At 36.2% G+C, this 12,237-nt stretch overlaps 1 pseudogene; it reads left to right on the top strand.

The window, feature by feature from the left end:
- The first annotated feature begins 4,018 nt into the window (after positions 1-4,018).
- Positions 4,019-11,051, top strand: LOC108543528 (60S ribosomal protein L6-like; annotated as a pseudogene).
- The last annotated feature ends 1,186 nt before the right edge of the window (positions 11,052-12,237 follow it).

The raw sequence follows: 12,237 nt of genomic DNA, 5'->3' as shown, positions 1-12,237 counted from the left end.
CATTTAAAAATAACTTTAAAAGCATAATTGCAATATTTGTAACACAAACAAATGATAAATGCTTGAGGCAATGGATATCCCATTTACTCTGATGTGATTATTACACATCGTATGCCAGTATCAAAATATCTCATGTAACCATAAATATATACACCTACTATGTAACCAAAAAATGAAAAATAGGTCAGGTGCAGTAGCTCACGCCTGTAATTCTAGCACTTTGGGAGGCTGAAGCAGGCAGATCATGAGGTCAAGAGATCAAGACCACCCTGGTCAACATGGTGAAGCCCCGTCTCAACTAGAAATATAAAAACTAGCTGGGCATGGTGGCACGTACCTGCAGTCCCAACTACTCGGAAGGCTGAGGCAGAAGAATGACTTGAACCTGGGAGGTGGAGGTTACAGTGAGCCAAGATCGCACCATTGCACTCAGTCTGGCAACAGAGCAAGATGCCATCTCAAATAAATAAATAAATAAATTCAAAATAAAAAAATTAATAAAAGAAAAATGAAGAAGTTGGTAACTGTAGATCAGAGTCTACCATAGGCACATGGAAGGGAGTACTGAGCAATGATGTTAGGCCAAGAAAGAAGGATCCTAGATCCTGGAGTAGTACATGTAAGAGAACACAGATTATAGATGAGCAGAAAGGCTCAGACTCGGGCATTGAGCAAAGATAACGGATTTGAGTAATGTCAGAGAAAACTGTCCACTAACTTCCAAAATTGGCCATAGTAGTATATTATTCATTTGGGAAAGACTGGCCATGGGTAACAATAATTCTGAAGGTATTTGATGAGAAAATTCTGACTTGGGTTGATTACATTGGCTCTGATGATAGGCTCTGGGTGTAAGTTTACTAAACACAGGCTCCCTCTGCTGTAGTATATAAGCTGAAGAGTGAGGGTGGAGATCTAATGGTTAGAGGTCTGATCATAGAAGCTGAGAGAAGCTCATCACTAATTCAAGCTTTACAAATCTATGGGAGCCACTGACCACCAGCACTTTCTGTGACAGTCCCCGGTCTTGTACTGATTGACTTGAAATGCAATGGGTTTGCATTACTGAGATGGTTTGGCTGTGTTCTCACCCAAATCTCATCTTGAATTCTAGCTCTCATGATCCACACATGTCGTGGGAGGGACCAAGTAGGAGGTAATTGAATCACAGGGGCAGGTTTTTCCTGTGCTGTTCTCATGATGGTGAATAAGTCTCATGAGATCTGATGGTTTTATAAAGGGTAGTTCCCCCACCCATGTTCTCTTGCCTGCTGCCATGTAAGATGAGTCTTTGTTCCTCCTTCGCCTTATGCCATGATTATGAGGCCTCTCCAGTCCTGTGGAACTGTGAGTTCATTAAACCTCTTTTTCTTTGTAAATTACCCAGTCTCAGGTATGTCCTTACAGCAGCTTGAGAACAGACTAATACAGTAAATTGGTACTGGTAGAATGGGGTGCTGCTATAAGGATACCCAAAAATGTGGAACCAACTGTGGAACTGGGTAACAGGCAGAGATTAAAACAGTTTGGAGGGCTCAGAAGAAGAGAGGAAAATTTGGGAAAGTTTGGAACTTCCTAGAAACTTGGAAAGCTCAGAAGATAGGAAGATGTGAGAAAGTTTGAAACTTCTTAGAGACTTGTTGAATGGCTTTGACCAAAATACTGATAGAGATATGGACAATGAAGTCCAGGTTGAGGTGGTCTCAGATGGAGATGGAGAACTCATTGGAAACTGGAGCAAAGGTGATTCTTGCTATGCTTTTGCAAAGAGACTGGCAGCATTTTGTCCCTGTCCTAGAGATCTGTGTAACTTTGAATTTGGGAGAGATGATTTAGGGTATCTGGTAGAAGAAATTTCCAAGCAGCAAAGCATTGAAGAGGTGACTTGGGTGCTCTTAAAATCATTCACTTTTATTCATTCACGAAGATATGGTTTGGAATTGGAACTTATATTTAAAAAGGACGTAGAGCATAAGAGCTCAGATAATTTGCAGCCTGTTGGTGTGATAGAGACGAAAAACCCATTTTCTGAGAAGAAATTCAAGCCAGCTGCAGAAATTTGCATAAGTAACAAGGAGCCAAATGTTAATCACCAAGACAATGGGGAAAATGTCTCCACGGCATGTCAGAGGTCTTCACAATTGCCCCTCCCATCACAAGCCTGGAAGCCTAGGAGGAAAAAATGGTTTCATGGGCTGGGCCCAGGGCCTTGAGGTTTTGTGCAGTCTCCAGACTTGGTGCACTGACTCCAAGCCATTGCTAAAAGGGGGGCAATGTACAGCTCAGGCCATTGCTTCAGAGGTTACCTCAAGCTTTGGTGGTTTACATGACATGTTGGGCCTGCAGGTGCACAGAAATCATGAATTGAGATTTGGAAACTTCTGCCTAGATTTCAGATGATGTATAGAAATGTCTGGATGTCTAGGCCAAGACATCCAGAACCCTCATGGAGAACTTCTGCTAGGGCAGTGTAGAAGGGAAATGTGGGGCTGGAGCCCCCACACAGAGTCCCCAATGGGGCACTGCCTAGTGGAGTTGTGAGAAGAGGACCACTGTTCTTCAGACCCCAGAATGATAGATTCACTGACAGCTTGCATTGTGCACCAGGAAAAGTCACAGACACTCAATGTCAGCCCCAAGAAAGAAGCCGGGAGAGGAGCTGTACCCTGCAAAACCACAGAGGCAGAGATGCCCAAGTCCATGGGAACACACCTCTTGCATCGGCATGATCTGGATGTGAGACATGGAGTCAAAGGATATCATTTTGTAGCTTTAAGATTTGACTGCTATGTTGGATCTCGGACTTGCATGGAGTCTGTAACCCCTTCGTTTTGGTCAATTTCTCCCATTTGGAAAACATGTATTTACCCAATACCTGTACCCCAATTGTATCTAGGAAGTAACTAACTTGCTTTTGATTTTATAGGCTCATAGGTGGAAGGGACTTGCCTTGTCTCAGATGAGACTTTGGACTGTGGACTTTTGAATTAATGCTGGAATGAGCTGACTTGGGGGATTGTTGGGAAGGCATGATTGGTTTTGAAATGAGAGGACATGAGATTTGGAAGGAGTCAGGGTGGAATTATATTTTTTGGCTCTGTCACCACCCAAATCTCATCTTGAATTATAACTCCTGTAATCTCCATGTGTCATGGGAGGGATCTGGTGGGAGGTAATTGAATCATGGATGTGGGTTTTTTCCTGGTGTTCTTATGACAGTGAATATGTCTCATGAGATCTAATGGTTTTATAAAGGGAAGTTCCCCAGCACAGAACTTCTTGCCTGCTGTCATGTAAGATGTGCCTTTGCCTTCCATCATGATTTTGAGGCCTCCCCAGGCACGTGATACTATGAGTCCATTAAACCCCTTTTTCTTTATAAATTCTTTATAAAGTCTCATGTATGTCCTTATAGGAGCTTGAGAATGGGCTAATGCAATTACTCTGTATTCTATCTAGAAAATCCAAGAATTACAACTGCCACACATGCAATTATAGAAATGCTAATCATCCTCTCACTGTCTTTTTTTTTCCCTAGTAGATACATATTTTTGTTTAAAATATAACCATTCCACAAAAGTACTTGAATCTGTTCCCAATGCATTTACTAATAGAAAACAGAATTAGACCAACTTGGTCTCCGAATTTAATGTGCTTTGCAGACTTGTTAGGTTTAGCTGTAAATAATCTTACTCCCTATAGTATGGAATGTTTAAAAGTGTTTTGCTGCATACACAGAGCAAAGCTTTCAAAGTGGCTAGTCAGAAATAAGCAAAGGGACAGATTTAAAGTTGGGAAGATGAGGAATATAAACAAAAGAACTCCACTTAGTTAACCTAAATATGGAAATAAAGTAAAACCAAGAGGTCTGGTAGGGGTAGCCACGTTGCAATTCCCAGTTTTCATCCAGATATTTTATAACAGGTAGACCTTGTCACTAGTATCACACTTGCTATAAAGCATATTACAGTCTTTCTCTTCTGCAAATTATGCTCATGCAGTTGTTATGTGTCTTATGATGGAAAGACTTCCAAAGGGGGAAAGTAGTTTTCTTCATGTCAAATATAATAAACCCAAACCAGGTAAGTCAGTTTTGCAGCCTGGAATCCTATTTGTTTGCATTAGGTTGACTTTCTCATTTATCTTCCACCAGTAATATCAGACTGTATATCCATCCTGATGATGTATAAATGGAAAATTTTCCGTGTAAAATCACATGGGAACCTTCACAAGATCACTTTGACGTGCTTTTCCCCTTATTTTTTTCCTGCTGTGATTTTGGAAGGCTGTGGATTTTTTTTTTTTTTTTTTTTTTTTTTTTTTTTTTTTTGTCCTGTTAAAATGATTAGTGCTTTAAGTCAATGAGATCACTTACTGAAATAAAAATCCAGCCAAGCCATAGTCTCATATCATGATCTCATACAGGCTCAGTCTCAAGAGAGGCCCCCTGAGAGATTTTGCAAAAATTGTTCATCCAATTGTTGTATGCAGCCTCTATTCAGAAAGGAAACGTGCTTGACAAAATTTTGTTAAAAGGGCCCCTGGATGCCAAAAACAATATAAATGCATGTGTGCCTTAACATAGGCTGCTATCTTGCAAAAAATAATCTTCCTCTGTTGCACATGTAAAACCCATGGTGCATGAAACACCTGAAGAACTATGTAATTGTCACTCTCTGCCTAGCAACAGACCCTAGGTGCTGAGCTCTGTACATGGCTCTGTGCCTACAATCAATGGGGCATCTGGGGATGCCTAGGCTTCCTTGCAGCTTCACTTGACTTCAGAGATTTCTGATTGCTGCTCCTCTGACACATACATTTTTAAATTTTCCAGTCACTAAATACTCACAACTAGGGATAGTGGTCAATGAACATGTCTTAGTCAAGTAAGTAGTTCTAAAATGATCATGAAAATGTGAGATAAGTAATAATTTTTGGCTTTCCTGCAGGGTTAATCTAGAAAACACTGCAAAATAGTACCCACCACTTCACTGAGCTCTCTCATAGTTCTTCCCTTTTGCCTTCCTTGTCAGATTCTTTTTCTTTTCACTCTAACTTTCCTCCTCATTACTTCCCATTCTCTGTAACTTGCTCCCTAAAATCCTTCTTCTCCCTCAAAAATGCACTTCATTTTGCCTACAAATCAAATTTTTTTGTAATGAGGTAAAATTTATATAAAGTTGAAATGCATCAGTCTTAAGAGAATAATCTGATACATCTTAATATATCAACATACCCTTGTTAACGATTTAATCAAGGCATAGAATACTTCCAAACGCCTGAGAAGGTTGTCCTGTGTCACCTTGTAGTCAACCTACCCGGAAAGGCAACCATTGCTTTGATTTCTATTGTCATGAATTAGTTTTGCTTTGCTTTTGAACTTTTTGCAGAATAACATATAAAATATCCTTATTTCTTTCCGACTTCTTTCCATTAACATAGTGATTTTAAGATTTATCCATATGCTGTCATATGCATCAATAGTAGTTACTTTATTACTACTGTGTAGTACTCCATGGTATGAATAGTCCATGATTTCTTTAACAGGCCTGCTTGATGAACAGTTTGGTTTTTTCCTAGGTTTTGATATTTTGAATGAAGCTGCTATGAACAAAGTCTGATAAAAGTCTTTTAGGATGTTTCTCTTGGAAAAATAATTAGGAGTGAATAGTTGAGTACATTTAACTTTACAAGAAAAAGTCAAATAGTTTGCAAACTGGTTGTACCATTTCATACATCCACTAGAAATGTATGAGTGTTCCATTGTTCCAGACTGTGACCAATATTTGTTCTTTTTAATCCAGCTATTCTAGTGAGTATAAAATGCTGTCATATACTGGTTTTAATTACCCTGATAAATAATGATATTAAGCACTTTTTCATATGCTTATTAACCATTCCTAGACATTTTTTTGTGAATTGTCTTTTGTCTATATTTGATGAAAGGAGAGTTGTCTTTTTAATTATTTTGTTGTTATTATATATTTAAGGTACAAGTTTTTTTGTTTAAAATATACGCTTTTCAACTATGTTGTCTCATTTTCTGGCCAGCCTCTTCACTTTTCGTGGAGTCTTTAAAATTTTTTTTTAAATTGTATTATATTATTTTGTTTTTAGAGACTGAGCTTCACTATGTTTTCCAGGCTGGTCTCAAACTGCTGAGCTCAATCCTCCCGCCTCAGCCTCACAAAGTTCTGGGATTACATGCATGAGGAACTGAGCCAGGGTGCATATTCTTTTATCTATTCCTTAGCCTTTTGTTTGTGATGTTATTGTAAATGGGATGTTAAAATTTTATTTTCAATTATTGGCTGTTGTTCTATAGAAACACAATTGATTTAAGGATAATGATCCTGTGTCTTAAGAACTTGCTAAATAAATTTATAGGTTTGGCAATTGTTTTGAAGATTCCCTATGATACTCAATGTAATCAGCCATATTGTCTGTAAATAAAGACGATTTTGTGTGTGTTTTTTTCCCAATCATTACTGCATCTCATCCCCCTATTTCACTGGCTATACTTTCAGTATAATGTTAAGTAAAACTGGTAAGTACAACTAGTATCAGTCTGAATATTAAAAGGAAAACATACAGTATTATATCATTGCTTTTAATTTTAGCTATAGGTTTGTGCAGATGCTGTTTATCAGATTGAGAAAAATTTCTACTATTCTTAGTTTGCTGAGAAACTTTATCATCAGTGGATGTTGAATAATATCAAATGTTCATTTCTATATTTTAGTAGTTTATTGAGCTAAAATTGACATACAATAAATCCCACATATGTAAAGTGTACACTTTGATAAGACTTTTTTTTTTTTTTTGAGTTGGAGACAGGGTCTCACTTTGTCACCCAGGCTCGAGTGCAGTGTCATGATCTGGGCTCACTTGACCTCTGGGATTCAAGTGATCCCCCTGCCTCAGTCCCCCAAGTAGCTGGGACTACAGATATCACCACCACGCCTGGCTAATTTTTGTATTTTTTGTAGAGAGAGTTTCACCATGTTGCCCATCTGGTCTCGAACTCCTGAGCTCAAGTGATTTGCCTGCCTGTGCTTCCCAAAGTTTTAGGATTACAGGCATAAGCCAGTGTGCCCAGCTGTAAGCTTTGATATATGAATACACCTGTGAAACATCACCGCACTCAAAATAATGAACATTTCAAACATCCTCATTTATTTAGATTTTCTTTCTTAGTGACGCTTTGTAGTTTCCAGTGCTTCAGGCTGTAAATGCCTTACGTTAGATTTGTTGCTAAGTGGCTCATACTTTTGTTGTTTCTGTAAGTGAATGTTCACTTCAATTACCAATCATACCGAGTACATGTGGAGCAGGACAAGCCGCAGACAAAATCCCTCAGACACCCTGAGTTAAAGAAGGAAGGGTTTTATTCGCCGGGAGCTTCAGCAAGACTCACATTGCCAACAACCGAGCTCCCCGAGTGAGCAATTCCTGTCCCTTTTAAGGGCTCACAACTCTAAGGGGGTGCACGTGAGAGGGCAGTGATGATTGAGCAAGCAGCGGGTATGTGACTGGGGGCTGCACACACCGGTAATTAGAACAGAACAGAACAGGACAGGGATCTTCACAGTGCTTTTCTTATGTAAATAACCGGTTAGGTCAGGGGTCGATCTTTAACTACCAGGCCAAGGGTGTGGCACCAGGCTGTCTGCTTGTGGATTTCATTTCTGCCTTTTAGTTTTTATTTCTTCTTTCTTTGGAGACAGAAATTGGGCATAAGACAATATGAGGGGTGGTCTCCTCCCTTATTCAGAAACGTATTTTATATTTTTATATTCACCTTGTATTCTGTAAACTAGCTAAACTTACATATTAGTTCCAGTTGGATTTTTGCAGATTCTCTAAGTTTTAATACAGATTATTATGTCATCTGTGAATTATAAGTGTTTTATTTTGTCATTTTCAATTTAGATGCCTTTTATTTCCTTTCACTGACTTACTTGCAGTGGCTAGAGACTCCAGGGCAATGTTAAATAGAAGTGGTATCCTTGCCTTGCTTCTGATCCTAAGGGAAAGGCTTTCAGTCTTTGACTCCTAAGTGTAATGTTAGCTGCTGTAGGTAAAGAAGTAACTTGTTTTTCCTAAATTGATGGCTTTTTAAAAAAAATCCAGAATAATATTGGATTTTATCAAATTATTTTTCTGCATCTATTAAGATGATCATGTGGTAATTCTTTTACAACTTACTAATATGATGAATTATATTTATTGATTTCCAAATGTTGAACCAACCTTGCTTTCCTGGGACAAGCCTCACTTGGTTTTGATGTAGTAATTAAAAACTATACATTATTACACTTAGTTTACTAAAATTCTGATAAGAATGTTTACATCTATGTTTATAAAAGAAATTGATCTATAAATTTATTTTCTTATAATTTCTTCATCTGGTTTTGCTCTCAGAGTAATGTTGGCTACATGGAATAAATTACTAAGAATTCTTTCCTATCCAATATTCTAGAAGAGTTGTGAAGGCTCAGTATTATTTTTCCTGAATGTGCTTATTTATTCTTTACTTTCACCCATGAAGCCATTTGTGGCTGGAGATCTTGTAGGAAGATTTTTAACTATAAATTTGACTTGCAGATATCTACAAATTTATTTACAGATATGGGGCTATACAAGTTATTTATTTATTCTAAAGTAGGCTTTGGTAATTTGTTTATTTCAGGATATTTTTCATTTTATTTAAGTTACCTAATTTATTGGCACAAAATTGTTTATAATATTTTCTTATTATCCTTTTAAATCTGTGATATCTATAGTGATGTCATTTCTCTTACAGAAAATACTGTTAATTGTTGTCAAACCCTTTTTCCGATCAGGTTGACTTGAGGTTAATCAATTTTATTAATCTCAGACAATCAGCTTTTGATTTTCATTTTTTTTCTATTTTTTCTCTCCATTTCATCTATTTCTGCTTTGATAGTTACTATTATTTTTCTTCTGCTTACTTTGATTTAATTTGCTCTTTTTTCTAAAAAAGATTCTAAAGTTAAACATTGAGATCATTGATATGAATTTTTTTCCAATTTTTACATGGACATTGAGTTCTATAAGATTCCCTGTAAATATTGCCCTCCCTCATTCCACAAATTTTGATGGCTTTCATTTTCATTTGGTACAAAAAAATTATCTAATTTCTCCTTTGATTTATTCTTTGATCTGTGAGTTATCAAGAAGTGCATTATTTCATTTCCAAATGCTTGGAAATGACTTCTAATATAATTCTATTGTTGGTAGAGAAGATACTTTTACTAACTCAAATATTTTGAAATGTATTGAGACTTGTCATATAGCACAGAATATGGTTCATCTTGTTAAATGATTTGTGTGCACATGAAAAAAAAGTGCATAGTCTGCTGTTGTATCCATTGTTCTATAACTGGCAATTAAATAAAAGTGGTGAATAAGTTATATTTTCCATGTATTCAGATCTTTATGGCTTTCAGTTTCTTCTAGCAATTACTGGAGGTAAACAATTAACAAGGAGGAAAATGTAAACCAAGCATACAAATAATTACTTTCAGAATAAATTATATAAACAAGGTAATTATGAATAAGACTGTATATTTAAGAAGAAAGAACCTGCTACATCTTACATATACAAAATACATAAGAAATATTATGAATGGGTAATGCCTCAAAAATACATAACAATTCTAAATGGGTGTGTACCTTATAACAGACTTCAAATTCATGAGGCCAAAACTGGCAGAACAGAAATAATAAGCTATCTTTATTGTCATAATTATTAACACTCAGATCACAGTAATTGATAGAAAAAGTTGACAGAAAATCAGCAAAAATGTAGAACACTTGAACAACACTATCAATTAAATTGACATAATTGGTATTTATGAAGTACTTTACTCATAAATAGCTGAAAATAAGTTATTAGTAAGTGAACACAGAATATTTACAATCAGGTCATATTTTGGGTGATAAGTATCAGTAATTTTAAAAGGTTTGAAAACATAAATGATATATTATGTAACCAACACAGAATTAACATAGAAATCAAAACCATAAAAAATTGGAAAATTCCCAAATATATGAAAATTGAACAATGAATTTCTACACACCCACAGTTCATGTGATAAATTACACGGCTCTCTTTCCCATCTTGCAAGTTGATGAATGAAAATTTGAGAAGCCCAATAAAAAGAAGAAACCTGAAGTCAAGAAGGCTATAAGGCCAGTGGTCAGGTTAAAAATGTTAACTTGAAGGCTAAATAGCCCAAGAAGAGTAAGCCTCACTGCAGACAAAATCCTGTCATCATCATTGAAGGAATTCGCAAACATTCCCAAACTGCCACATATTTCTGAAAGGTCATATACAAGATGAAGTATTTAGCTGCAGAATCCAGGTGTTGTTTTGTTTTGCTTTTTTTTGTTTTATTTTGTTTTGTTTTTTTTTTAAAGGAGTTTCTTGTCACTGACGCAGAATCAGTTGGTGGTCATACGAATGTGGTACCTGAGTGATTAAACTTCACAAAATATCTAGATACTATTCTACTGAAGATAAGCCTCAAAGGCTGTTGAGCCACAACAAAAATTCTTCCAGTCAGCATGTGAAACAAATGTGAGCTAGCATCTCTCCTACGACCATTCTACTTATCCTCACTGGACACTATAGGGCAATAGACTGGTTTCTCTAAAGCAGTTGAGCAGTGGCTTGTTACTTGTGACTGGACCTATGGTTCTCAATCAGTTTCTTCTGCATAGAACACACCAGAAATTTGTCATTGCCACCTCCACAAAAATTGATATCAATGATACAAAATCCCCCAGCATCTCACTAATGTTTACTTCAAGCAGCAGCAGCCATAGAAGCTCAGACACCAGAAAGATGAGCTCTTAGCCACAGAAAAAGAGAAATACGAGATTACAGAGCAGTGCAAGGTTGATCAGAAAGCTGCAGACTTGCAAAAGTTACCGAAAATTAAAATTATTCCTCAGCTCCAGGGCTACTTGTGATCTGTGTTTGCCCAATGAATGGAGTTTATCCTCACAAATTGGTTTTCTAAATTTCTTACAAAAGAACTTAATTAAATAATGGATACATTTTTGTAAGAAAAGGAGTAAAAAATAAATTACATGGCAAGTTAGAAAATATTTTGAATCTAATAAAATTTTAAAATATCAAAATTTGTGATGTGTAACTGCAATGAACTAAATGTATGTCATTTCCCACCAAAACAAATTTTATGTTGAAATCCTAAACCATAGTGGGATGATTGTAGAAGGTGGAGACTTTGGGAGATAATTAGGTCATATGTGTGGAACTCTCATGAATGGGATTAGTGCCCTTATAAAAGAGACCCCAGAGAACTCTCTTGCCCTTTTTGTTTTGTTGTTGTTGTTATGTAAGAATGCAACAAGAAATTAGTCTGTAACTCACATGAGGGTCATCAGTAGAACCTGACTGTGCTAGCTGGCAGCCTGATCTCTGACTTCCAGCCTCCAGAAATGTGAGACACTTGTTGTTAGGCTACCCAGTATCTGTGGTAATTTTTTCTGGCAGTCAAACAGACTAAGACAATAATTAAAGAAAATTTATGGGGATGGAAAGTCTTAAATCAATATTGTAAGCTTCTTACTTAAGAACACAGCCAAAAAAAAAAAAAAAGAGCAAATTAGCAGAAAGGAAGCAAAAGGAAAATAACATAAGAGAATAAATTAATTAGGTGGAAAAGAGAAAACAATAAAGAAAATCAATTAACCCCAAAACTGGTTCTATGTAATGACCAACAAAATAATAAACTTTCAGCAAGCCTGATCAGGAAAAGAAAGCAAATACAGTATACAAATTACCAATAGAAGCAATGAAAGAGGGGGAATCACTAAAGATTACATTGACATTAAAGGTTAATAAGAGAATATTATAGTCAATTTTATACTGACAAATTCTACAACGTAGATGAAAGAGGCATATTTGTTGAAAGACATACCCTACCAAAACTCACTCAAGGGGAAATCGATAACATTGACTAGCCATATGTCTATTAATAAGATTAAACTTGTAGTTTAAATTATTGCCTCAAAGGAAATTCCAGGGTCAAATGACTTCAGTGGTTATGTCTTCCAAATTTAATGAAGAACTGACAATAATTTCACATAAAATTTTCAATAAAAATTATAAAAGAGAAAAAACTATTTCTAAAATTTATTGAAATCTGTATTTTGATGATTCAAAGACCAGATAGATGTAAC

The sequence above is a fragment of the Rhinopithecus bieti genome, unplaced genomic scaffold, assembly GCF_001698545.2.
Source record: "Rhinopithecus bieti isolate Rb0 unplaced genomic scaffold, ASM169854v2 scaffold_654, whole genome shotgun sequence".
In the NCBI taxonomy this organism is placed as follows: domain Eukaryota; kingdom Metazoa; phylum Chordata; class Mammalia; order Primates; family Cercopithecidae; genus Rhinopithecus; species Rhinopithecus bieti.
The sequence above is the reverse complement of the archived record's forward strand: the minus strand, read 5'-3'. Positions and strand labels throughout refer to the sequence as shown.